Below are 13462 nucleotides of genomic sequence, written 5' to 3'. Positions count from 1 at the left end.
TACATCGTACGTAGATTATAGAATCTCGATGTTAATTTTTCTCAAGGAATCTAATATACGGCTATTTATTTTTCAAATTTCTGACAGCAACATTCAGCAACGTGTATCCAATTAGTATACACAGGTCAGATTTTAGTTTTATAAAAGAATGTTGAAGAATTCCAATTCGACGAACAAGAGACAGTTTTCGGAGAATTTCGTGTCTCATAAAAGATATCTGACAGATGAATGAAAAAGAATGTAATATGTAATAAAATGCGACATTAAAAGGCACATCGAAAGCCTTGGGTACAAACGTAAAGGCGCAGGAAGAATGTGCGGATCGTGCGAAGCATTGTCGCAAGATCGATCGAAGCGCGCCGGTTTCAAAGCGTCGGCGAGGAGCACGCGTGAGGAAAACATGGCAAGGAAGGTGGAGGATGGAGGTGAACATGAAAACCCGGTGCGACGTAATTAATAACCGTTCGAGCGCCGAGCACCGAGCGTGGGTGTCGTAAAGTGGCTGTCGTTAGTCGCTCGTTGAGACGGCGCCTTACTGGCTGGCTGCAAATCGGACTGGCTCGCGTCGCTTATTTCTCGCGCGTACCCCTCGTTGCTTCGGGTCTCGAAAAACTGATTGCCTGATTTAATAACGTTTCATCTGCGGCACGAAGGATCCGAGATAATTATCTCCTCTTAGACGCCTATTGCCGTGGCAAGAGCGAATCACGCGATCACCGCGGCACGCCGCATCACGTTGCTTCGACTTTAACGTCGCCGTAAATCATCTAAATTGTTTGTTACGAGCCGTTCGGTAAACGATATTTTGTTTTGTATTTGCACAATTTCTCAATTGAGCATTCTCCACCGCCGTGGATGTAATCCTGCCATTTGATTTACAGTAATTATGATTTAATACCCCTTAACAATCTGAAGCTACATCGTTAATGTAGGAATATGATTTCGAAGGTATAGATTTTTATCTCGCACTGCGATTTACGTTCACGAATATTCAGCTAAAAAGCTCTATACCGATGCAGATACCATCCTTGGCATTAACATAAAGATAATAAATATACGTAGCGCAATAGTTCAATCGACTCGTCATCGTTTATCACTCCTTTTTATCAACTCGTGCTATTGCGCATGTTGTACAAATGCACGATTCCGCTCTTCAACATTTCTTGCTTCGCATCGAGTTAATTGCGGTTATAATCGCCATGCCGGACGCGGTTACGGTTAATAAATCATATTCAACCTATTATTATAGCGAGATTTTCGACAATACCGTTACACCTCGAAACTCTCATCGTAGGCGATTGAATCATGAAGGCTCTCGGATTGAAACCGTCAGGATAGAGAGATTATTCATCCGGATCAATTCTGAAAAAATCAAAACCGGTAAAATTTATTTTGCTTTTTCCACATTGTGCACATTAACTATACATACGCGTTTCTGTTCAACTTTTACACGAAGACCGCCATCGCGTATTGAGTTTGCGATACACGACAACTGTTTCTGGAAACAGCAGAATGACGTCGTATTTATGAAGCTCCTTGAACGAACGATAACGCGACAGCCGTATCCTTTTAGTAGCACTGATTGCTTCGACGAAAGCTTATCGTGCTTCTCTATTCTGGGATAATTGACTTTGCCATACATATCAGTCTCTGACGGAATAGCGCGAGCTTTCATAAGGAATAAGCTCGGCAGGTAGTCGTCATCCGGGGTTAAGAGAACGACGGCAGAGAAGCTTGATGGAAATAAACGCGGGTGGCCATCTTGTTTCATCGTCGACATGCTAGACGATCGCTAGCTGGTTCCTGCAAATTGGAAGAGGCAAGGAGCCTTCTAAGCCGCTTCTCGTTTGACGAGAGCGGAAGCGCCGGAACGTCCTGAGGACGTCCGGATTGGAAGGGCGGGTAATTTCGCGTTTACTCGTGTCCCTCTCTGCGAGGTAGAAGAAGCGCTCTTCTCTTTCTCTCCTCCCCTTTCTTTTTCTTTTCCTTTATCGGATCGATGCCAATCGGCATCGGCATGGTATCGATAGCCGGCCGTCCGTAAAATTGATTCTACTTCCATCGGCTCCCTCGGGCTCGACCACGAGCCACAAAATCTCGTGGGAACCGAAAGGTGCTTCTTTACTTCTTCGCTCGTCCAGCTTTTGAGTAGTCATACTCTCTTCTCTTCGACGTAGACCGCTACGTGTTTTCTTTCTCTCCCTCTCTCTCTCTCTCTCTCTCTCTCTCTCTCTCTCTCTCCTCCCCCCTCTCTCTCTCTCTCACTCGTTTAGAAGGAAACGCGATCTTTCTTTACTCGATTGTCCGGCGTCGCTGTTTGCTTTTCCGAAAGTGGTCCGACAGTGAGCATCTTCTCTCCCGTGCCACAGGTCGATAAGATTTGTCCTTTAGCCACGAATGTTCGTTCGTTGCATCGCGACACGGTCGACACGACATTCCCTCGAGTGCTCGAAGTGCCATTTTATGACCGATAAGTTCCAAGGGAAGATGGCGAAATATTTACTGTGTCCTTTTAACTCCTTTTGTGTCTTTATTTTCCTTCCTTTACACGATTGTCGAACGTGAAAAAGACGATACTTCATTTTGTCAACGCGTCAATGAGAAGTTACGAAAATTGTCAGATACACACATCTGGTATGAAGAGATTATTTTTTTTTATGTATTTCTTTATGTGTAGCAAATATAATATTGAACAGAATTATGATTTCTTTAAGTACATATAACCTTTTATTTTTTTATTATATAAAATATATAAATACAATTACAAATGTGCGAGAGGACAACATTAAAAATTCAAGATATTTATTTTAAAAGAGGTACGTACATCAAGCTAAGACGCATAGTCAGAGAAAAAGCAACGTAATCGGTAGTATATGCGCATAGACTGTAAGTTCCTCGTAAAATAGATTCTAAGATATTCGATGGAGCGTAAGCTTAAGGAAATGAGGAACGGTGATAGTCGTAAAATCGAGTCTTTTAATCTAAGGCGAGCTCAGTTTCTACATTGATATTGATCGAAGATTACGCAGTTTGTTTTCTTTGGAATACCGGCTGTCAAAGTCTTTCTAGTTAGCGGTTGCGATCGTAAAGGATCGTAAGGATATCGAGGCAACGATATATTTCATGTATATGATTCTTTAATGATATTTTACGCGCTCCTGCGTATGCATGTCATGCGCTATCTGCGCGGAAAGCAATTTAAGAAACGTCGTATTCCGGCGTGACAAGGCCACGGCGATATATTTTAAATCAGAAAAACGCAAAAATTGCGATTCCGCAAAACCCCCGATGCCGTACGCGTTACATTTGTGGGCAGAGTTAACGTAGCGTTAAGGACAGGCATTCGGACTTCATTAGCTGTTTAACACAGTCACGTCGGGCTCCTGCTCTTGAGGCGTGCTATCGAAGATCGTTATCACGCAACGTGGTTTCTCCTCGATTCGTAGGCACCATAATAGCGTGTACTGCCTGAATACGTGATACATGCATCCGTTTATCAGTTTTTCTTCCCACCACCAAGAGTTGATGCTCATATTCTGATGAAGGTCCATTAGCGATATCTGCGAGCACAGACAGTTTGTTGATTAGAGAAATAATTTTCTATTTGCTCTGATGCTACATTTGTTATTGGATAAGCTTGCTTTATGAAATATTTACCGAGCTGAGAAATGTACCGAATACAGCGGCAACAATAGCTACCGCTGTCAGTATGCGCATAATTACGAGCAACTCTATCAGGACTACAATAGCGATTAATATAACGCCGAAACCAAATTCTATTAAATACGACCAGTCACCGCTCATGTCCACCTGTCGGCCAATTGATTTGTCGAGTTTAACACGCATGATAATGCTTGCGAACAGGTCGATGAACATTCGACACAATGGCAAAAACACTAACGCAATTTATTCCGCTTGCTATAAAGCATTTCTTTGATCTAACATATTGTAGAACCGAAAAAGGGGGACATTTTACCAGATCAGTGCATGCAATGGCGATACTGAAGAGCTTTATGATAACGATGGTAATTAATGTTAATGACACTAGACCAGTGGCATTCCAACCCTCCACTTTTGTCATGGACAATAGTGTCAGAAGCAAAAGCACAAGTACCACTTTCTATAAGTAATAGGACTGTTAATTTAAAGCCGATGCCATCACAAATCGCAGGAAAAATTGTTTTGACATTAACGGCTACGATATATCATTTACCACGAGTGTAGTGAACATTAATTGCGCACACAGCAATTTGCAATTTTTAAGTAATACGAAATGAAGAATGGCTAACAACAAATAGAGGATTCTGTAATACGTAATATTTGTTGTTTTTTAATATGGATTAATATATTTATAAAATTATTAAAACGAAGATAAATATATAATTACGTTAACTTACGTTAGAATGATGATTGTTATAATTCGTGGAAATAAATATGCCTTGATAATTGGTCTATAAAAAGAACATACATTTCGTAATTATATCTGACATACGATGGGACGTTATATATTTGAATAAAAAGTCCGAAAACATTATGAAATTATAATCTGAGAATTCATCAGGCTAAAAAGATCAACGTAAATACATATTTAACAAGTCAACAAAACAATCTATTCTTGAAATGGCACTATATCTACGAAAATTCGATGGCCGCTATTCCAGCGTGGAAAGATTTGTCGAGAACTTCGATGGCACTGGTACCGATGAAACAAGCTCTACGATTGGCTCTATTCTGGAAAATTCCAGAGTAACTATGTTCGAAGCAGCACATCGTTCGAGAGTTCGAGTTTGTTCGACAATACTAATTGTTCTTTCGAAGAGCATCGGGGAGCTATCCTCGGGCTCGGAGCCGGAGAAAAACTCGTCGATCCTACGGGCGACTTAGTTTCTCTCTTTTACGTTACGATTAGTATCCGTGACGCGATGGCACGCGAAGTCCACGAACGTGACGGCAAAACGAAACAAAAGTCGCACGATTGTTTTGTTGTTTTCTCGCCACGTTCTCACGATTCGCAGTGCTTTCGGATACTTTCAGCCACAGCAAAATTGAGAATCGACGTTCAACGTCCATCTGTGTGTGTGTGTGGTGTGTGTGTGTGGTGTGTGGTGTGTGGTGTGTGTGTGTGTGTGTGTGTGTGCGCGCGCGCGCGACAGGAAAAATCATAATATTATGGAAAAATTTAATATTCTGAAACTTGCGTGATAGTGCACAATAAAGAAATATCTCGTATAAACACATACATTTTATATGTTATTATGCACGTAACATTTATTTAGCTCTTTTAAAAGTTGAGTGAAATAAGCACAGAGAAAAACTTTCTTTTTCTTCTCGCTCTATGATGGCGATTCTCTCGGTTTGTCTTTAAACCGCATAAAAACGGTCCTGAATAAACATGGGGTAGCTCCGCCGGAGTGGGCTGCACGTTTTGTCAGCAAATTAAAAAAAATAGACGCATCGAAGAAGAGGAGAGCGGGCGCTGCGAAATAAAGTTTCACCGGGGCTAATTCGATCGGAAAAAATTCCGAAGGGATTTCCTCTCCTCTTCATACGGGACGAGGTGCCGCGCGCGTTAAACTTTTATTTTTTCGTATCGGGCCGAGTTTGGATCGGACGCTCGTCCATTTATATGATTAAATTCCACCTGATACTCTCCCGTTCCATTCGAACTTTACAGACAACCTACGCGAGAAAGAAATCCGAGAGGTAAAGCTGATTTCTTTAACGTCCCGACGTGATTCGCTTCCATACGCCGCCATGCTCACACGCACGCGCGCGCGCATCGGAAGTGACAATGTAATAGCAATGGAAAAAAATATCTCGTTCACAGATTGCACATGTACACATCGACTATATCATTTTTCAAATATTCTAAAGCCGAGTTTATTCGTTGGACGAAAAAAAAAAAAAAAAAAAGGAACGAGTGTTCCAGCAGCTGACATGTCGTCTCGGACATTTCATTCGTCAACGATCATCGCCAGATCCAATGTCGCGGCGACAACCGAACAAATTCCAGGCGTCAATAAAACTTAGTTGAACAAGCTCGGGCACGATCGCCGACGCTTAACACGGTCGCTACTTTCGATGGAAGAAGTTTCGCCGGATATAACTCAACGAGAAGAAAGTCACTTTCCCGCGCAAACTACTTTGATAAATATCGTATTTGTGCAGTGATATAATGTTTGGAACTTTCGCGGTATAATCATAATGCTCAACGAGTTAGAGGAACTAGCGCCCACTAATGCTACAACTTTTAATGGCGTAACACTGATAGTCGCTCGCGCGCGAACCACCAGCATCGATGTTGAAACAACGGCAGACTCACAGTGTGAAAGTTACGATTGTATTCCCAGTCTGATTATGAATTTTGACCAAGTAGGACGCGTTATCAATTTACTTCCGATATAATTATGTGACAAATTAATACTTCATTACGCTTCGTAAATATGATTCCTAAAGTTATTCACGTGACAAAATTGGATTTTCTCTAAATCCGACGATTTCAAATGGATTTTTCAAATTAGAGAACGTGAAGTGCCAATTCTACTAAATTTATCTCTGACTACTCATTAAATACGTGCATAATAAATCTATTTCCTAATTGGCAATTAATAATAAAAGCATATTGATTTTGATTATGTGTTACATAATTGTACCGATAGTAATAATTAACCACATTTCAATCCATATTTTAGTATCATAGAAATACTGTTATTAATTATTATTACTGAATATTATTGAATTAAGATCCGCAGGAAAAGAGTAAGGCATGCGTGTAATTAAATCGCCGCGAGCAGGGTGCACCTGGATCTGGTGGCATATGGTCATTGCCACGTGGGATAACGGAAGCTAGTGAACAAACGCTCGCGCCACATGCCTAATGCGACGATACGCGGCGATTATATTTTTTCGAATGTGCACCGCATTCCTTGCCACATAACTGCCTCCTGTCTCCTGCGCATCGGTAATCAGGCGACTATATATTTGAACTTTATATCTTGGCGGAACGGAAGTTTCGGCGTAATTCACCGCGGAGGACCACTTTGCTGTACATTGTTGCGAGTACGGACGGTAGAACGGGCGGCCGTCGAAAAGGCAGCTCCAGAAGAGAGTCTGCAGCAGGAGGTAGTAACAAAAGAGCGCGCGAGAGAGGACGTATCGAGTCGTATATCATCGTGCGCGCGATTGGGGAAGAACGACGAGACCATCTCGCCTCCACCCCGCCGTCGCCCTTTTAGCATATCGTTACTTCGGTACTCGAGTACGGCTGCGTTTAACGACCGCGCGCGAATGGAGGGAGGGGGGGGGACACCCCCGCGCCGACCCTTTTCACTCTTTCTCACTCGTCCCCGACGAGTTCGTCGTGACTCTTGACAAAAAGCCACCAATGGCGCGGACTCGGAACGCAAAGAGTGCTCGCGACGTCTCAATTGACTCGGTAACGGCTGATTTATGACGCGATTCACTACGGCCGATCCGGCCAAAGCGCCACTCCACCCGCTCGAGAGCGTCGCGAGAAGGTGCGGGATCCTCCATCTCCGGTCGCTTCCTCTCACGCGAGCTGGAACGGATAATGTATCTCCACCCTACAGACGCACACCCGCGGACTCGGCGAGACCGCAAACGCGGCGAGATCGGAAATCGGGCGAAACGCGATGTGCACAGAGCCGCGTATACGTGTGTATACGTGAACATCGCTTAAGTGTGTGTGCGATTATGTTTAATCCATAATAATTACCTTCCCTTTGTCAATTTCTTAGCTTTTTAACTCCTTCAAATCTTGGAAAATTAGTAGTACGTTAATTCGGTATAAAATTTAAAGAATATTATTTAAGTACAACATTTTTTAATTTATTATAGATTCACACATTCATACATTTCTTTTGAGATTAAATATCAAGTATACAGTAGCACTTGTTGAACTTGGGATCACGAATTAATCGTCTGGATAAGAGTAATAAGGTTGCGATATCTGACTTCGATATGATCAACAATGGCAGTTGATTTACTCACGGGGGACGAATATGTGCCGTCAGAGACATGGTATTACAATTGCAAAACGTAGAGAAACCAGACTCGGTTTTCACGCACATTCAGCAGTTGGTTAGCAGATACATGTCCGAACGGATATTTTTAAGCAGCTTCACTGGTACAACCGGCAAAAATTTAAGGGTCGGACATCGCGGAACGAGTTTTTGTCATCGGGGGTGAATCGCACTGTGACGTCTTTCGTGAGGAATTACGAGGAAGCTTAGTTCAATATTGACCCGAGCAAACGTGTGGCGAATATTATTATGCCATCTGCATAATTTCTGTATTCAGTCGGTGCTCCCTGAAACGCGTCTGTAATTACTTCGGTTGCCGTGAGGCCGTCGGTGTGAGGGTGGCGACATTGAGCGGCGGTTTCGGCGTCGGGGGCGCGGATAGACGTTTGTATACGTTATGTAAATGCTGTATACGAGGTAATTGGACGATCGTGCGAGCCGAATTTCTCGTAGCTTCCGGTTTTCTCGTTGGGCCGCGCGATACAAATCCATATTCGTACCAAAGTACTTTTGGTCTGACAGGTATACGTTGCGTGGTAAACAAACGTGGTATAGTTCCTAAATCCCGGAGAGATTGCATACATAGATCTCGATACCCGTTACAGTAAATCAACTTCGCTCATATTACGTAACGTAAAAAAAGCTGCACAATCTCATTCGTATCATGTTGGATTCATAATATGCTTATCTAACATTACATAGCCGGATTTGATTAAATTATATTATATAATGCAAAATAACATGACGCTATGAGATCTGGAAATAATACTTTTGAATCCAAGGAAATAAATTTCATTTTTTGATAATACTAACTTTTAGAACAATTTTAATTTAGTTCAATATTTATAAGAGTGAAAATAAATTTCTAAAGATTTCCAAAAGGATAAAACTTGTTATTAAATTGCGAGATCTTTACATATATCGTGTCTTTTTGATATGACATAGCACATTATTTTAATAAAATAAAACTGTCAGAGTGAGTAAAATAAAGATTTTATGGAAATGAATGATTTACTGTCTCACTCGGAATTCTCTCAGCGACGGCTACTGCTATTGTGTTTTTTTGGCAGTTCGAAATTAACTCTCCATTCGCACATAACGGTTTCCTCTCGTGTATGTAACGACATCGGATTCACGCGTCGAATGCCGCGTTGTCAATGGATGAAGGTACATCCACCGTTACAATGGAGATCGTGAACATTTTAATTCATGAACCGATGAATTAATCATCACTTGCAAATGTACTCTGTCTAGAATCTCGAATAGGGCCTTAAGCCGGTCTCGCATAGTTTGTCATGTCTTCAATTATCCCGCCGTACTTGTATATCAATAATATTTGCGGACAAAACTCGATAGTTAAGATTTTATTAATGTAGAATATATACATCAATTTCATATTTATTTCCTCAATATGAAAAAAAATGGAAAATAAGCAATATTGGCGTAAATTGGCGTAAATTGAATATTGCGATCTTAGATTTTTTTGATTGACTTTCTCAATACTTACCGAAGAGAAAAGAGCTGAAGTCTGCAATATTCGAACTTGGTTTCTTATACTTGGTTTCTTATACGAGCGCGAGTGCTCGATCATAGAAGAGGCGATTTCCGTTATGCTGGAACGTTGGCGATCGGTCGCGATGCGGAAAGTGCGCTGATTGTGAATCGACCTGATTGCCCGAGTGCCGGCGGCGTTCAAACATCGTCCACAAAGGCGGTAATACTAGGACCGTGGCTGTGGTGCCCTCCCTAAAACGATTATCCACTCGACGAGCCCTCGGCTGGGGGAGGGTTAGCCGCCTCGTAACGACGTATTGTGAGGATCTCTCGTTGTGAAAGGCCCGCCGGGACTTCCTACCTCTGACGCCGGAAAATCCTCCGAGAGTATCCTCTCGAGAGTCACGCTCCTTTGCTTCCGTCGCCATCCGCAATCCTCCCTTCGTCAAGAGACATCGCGTCTCTTCCGCGAATGCGAACAAATCCGCGCCTATCGCAAGATCGGTGTCGATTCCGAATGTATCGGGATCCGAGGGCGCGTATCTCGCAGAGTGCTTTCGTGAATTGGGAGCTTTGTTCCGCTTTCCGTAATGCCGTGGAGTAGACCGCGTCGAGGATAGTTGCTATTTTTCGCTAAGTCTTATAGAGAAAAGTTTAGCTTAAGGGAGTTTCTACCGTGCGACAAGTCGCTGCAAATTGCAAAGCGTGCCCTTGAGGATGATGAAAGTTTGGTCTCAAAGCAAGGCCTTTGTTTCTTCTTTCTGGTGGACGTTTCGCGAATAAGGCCATTGTGCGTCGAGTGAAAAGGGGACTTTCATTTTTATGACGATGCGAACGTCGTATTGTCACAGCAACGTTGAAATAACGTTCATTACGCAATTAAGAAAATTAAAAGAGAGCGTGGCGTTATTTAAGAAATATATTTAAGGATTAACAGAAAATTAATTAAGAAATAGACGTTAGAATTAAGCTTAAAGGCATATTGAGACGCATTCAATTATTTTGGATAAAAAATTATATATAAATATATAATACAATATATAGTTATATATAAATATGAATTTTCTTTTAGCAAATTATATTATATCTTCTATTTCTCGGACTTTTTCTTGCCGTAAATCGTGAAAATTTGATGAGAATATTTGACTCTAAACTTGGATACAGATGCCGACATGTAATACGGAAGTAAAATTTTCTCGAAGGGTTAAGCGACTTACTTTCCTGGAGCATTGGTCTTCGCTTTGCATATTTGAGTATTCTATTACCTCGACGCTCATGCATTATAACTAACGTCACCGTGCATGTATCTCTAGATCGGACTTTTTCTTTGTTCGATCTTGCCTCGGGAAAATTCACCACGCGTGTAGCCACGAGTGGTGAAAGATGAACAATATTGTTCCTACTTTGTAAAATATCTTTTATGTATATTGATAATCAGGATAATAGGAGAAAAGAAAAATGAATAGTCAAAACGCGTTTTTCTATGATTTTATCGCACAGAAATTATCGTTTATATATATCAAAAAAATTATTTCAAATAAAATAAAAAATGAAATTGAAAAGGCAAAAAGCACATATCAGTATTACATAATTGACACATATTTAATGTTGTCCAAATACTCATTTGTATTAATATAATGATTATTGTTAATAATACTGCAATGACATGATCTTTGATAAATTAAATGTTTTATCTAGGACTAGTTTCTTCGGGACTCGATCGACAGTTTTTCCTGCTGGTTGTAGGATCATGCAATTTTGACATTTCAAGAGCAGTATCGTTTCGTCGAGGCAGCTGCGGCATGCCGTTTCGCGTGCGACGAACTTTCGACATGAATAACCGATGGTTAATGGGCATTCCGGCTTGCTCCACGGTTGGTCTGTGGGCCCGCCTTAAACATCCGTTGAATTAGTAACAATTGCACACCGCGCATTTCCAAAACGAATGACGTTGTCGCGTTGAGCTATACCGACTCGAGTTCCTTATTCCTCGGTACAACCGCGTAACTATTTTCGTCGGAGATATGTTAGAGAGCACGTAAGGAAGAGCTGCGGGTTTTCTCAAGCTTGCGAAGGCAACAGCTGCACGCTCGTTGAAATATTAAGGAGAAGTAGATTCTATGGACAACCCTTTGGGAGGGATCCAATCGATGAGAGAAATAGTACGGTTTCTCAACCCCGTCACGCTCGATGTGTGTGTGTGTGTGTGTGTGTGTGTGTGTGTGTGTGTGTGTGTGTGTGTTCGTGTATTGTGTATCGATAATGTTTTGTTAAATTATATAGATGCGAAAGAGCGACGGAGAAAGTAGTCATTCGTTTGAAATAATATGTTGCAGTTTATGTTACGCATTACGTAATGTTATACCTACATATATCAGTAGAGTTATGCGAAGAAATGACTTAGTGTCTCGCAGCGTCTTGACAAGTGCTATATCTACAACAGATATATCTTTGCACGTTCTTTAAATAAATTTAAAACTTTTTATTGCAATTGAAAGCAATTTGCTAAAAACAGACTCTCCGTACAGTAATTTATGTAACAAAATTATCGACAAAATAATTTGCACGATTTATTCTTGTTTTCCTGAAATATATTACAGGTATAATATATAATGGCAGGTGAAATGCACATCGATGCGTCAATTTTTTAGAAGTTTTCGTATAATACAAAAGCAGAAATAGACGGAACGATATAAGCTCGTGTCGAAGGAATTATACAATAACGATCGACCATCACGATGTCAGAGGACCGCCGGTCTCTGATGCGGTCGGAAACGACGTCCGCGAATGCGGTCATGCGGATACAATCCGCATTTTAGCCGCTCCGCTAAAATGGCACCGCGGCACCTTCAATTTGCCCAACGCACGTGACTTCGCGAGCGTTTCACGCCTTGCCGGCGCGCGAAGTTCATTTGCGAGCAAATGTCGCGGATTATGCCACCCGTTGCTGCCGGTTTAATGATTAAATCGTCGGCCGCGTTGCCGCGTTATCCGCGCATTCTGTCAATCGCATTGATCATCGCGCGATATATTTGACGATACGCGTTAAGCGTGTTTATCGTCCGGCGTTTAACGGCCGCAGCGCGGAAGCCAATTACGCGCGGTGTCTGTTTGCAATCGGGCAATATTCATTGTCACCGGTTTGCAAGCTGCGCATAATCATACGTGACGCGACATTGTTTTTAATTACGCCCGCTGATTATCTCGTTATGCGAATTGTGATTTCCACTAAATGTCGCGCGACGCTAACGCGCCGTAGGTGGCGTATATGTTATATTATGTTGTGACGTAGACAAAGATGGATAACATTGTACAATACAGATGCACTCTTCCATTCCAAAATGATCAATTAAGGTCATTGATTGACAATTGAAAACTTAGAGAGAGAGAGAGAGAGAGAGAGAGAGAGAGAGAGAGAGAGAGAGAGAGAGAGAGAGAGAGATTATTTATTTTGTGTCTTTAACTTCTTGCTATTTCTACATTTTTTTATATTTTTATCTTTATTAACTTATTCTTTCTTTTTATGTGTTCTTTTTACTTATTTTTACTTATTCTTTCTTTTTATGTCTTTCTTTTTATGTGTTTTAATTTGTTGTTCCAAGACACACGTCGGTCTTAATTTTTAACTTTTTACTTTATTAAATTCTATTTAATTTAATTCTATTTATTATTATTCTCTTTTTTATATGGGTTAAAGAAGGCTTTGTAAAGTCGAAACATTCCAAGCCATTCATATTAAGCTTTGTCATTTTTATGTATAAAATTGCTATTATTTTAACATTCTTTGTGCTCGTCCAATCTTTGTTTCTCTTGATTATCGTTTGTGTTTTAAATTTACTTGTCTCTGAAATTTCCGTGCAAAATAATGATTTTGATGTATTTTTATCCGTACAAAAATCTAAGTTTTAATATTAGAAGCGTGATTT

Source organism: Pogonomyrmex barbatus, unplaced genomic scaffold (assembly GCF_055798465.1).
Source record: "Pogonomyrmex barbatus isolate J1 unplaced genomic scaffold, ASM5579846v1 scaffold2, whole genome shotgun sequence".
Classification (NCBI taxonomy): domain Eukaryota; kingdom Metazoa; phylum Arthropoda; class Insecta; order Hymenoptera; family Formicidae; genus Pogonomyrmex; species Pogonomyrmex barbatus.
This window is presented reverse-complemented; position numbering follows the sequence as displayed.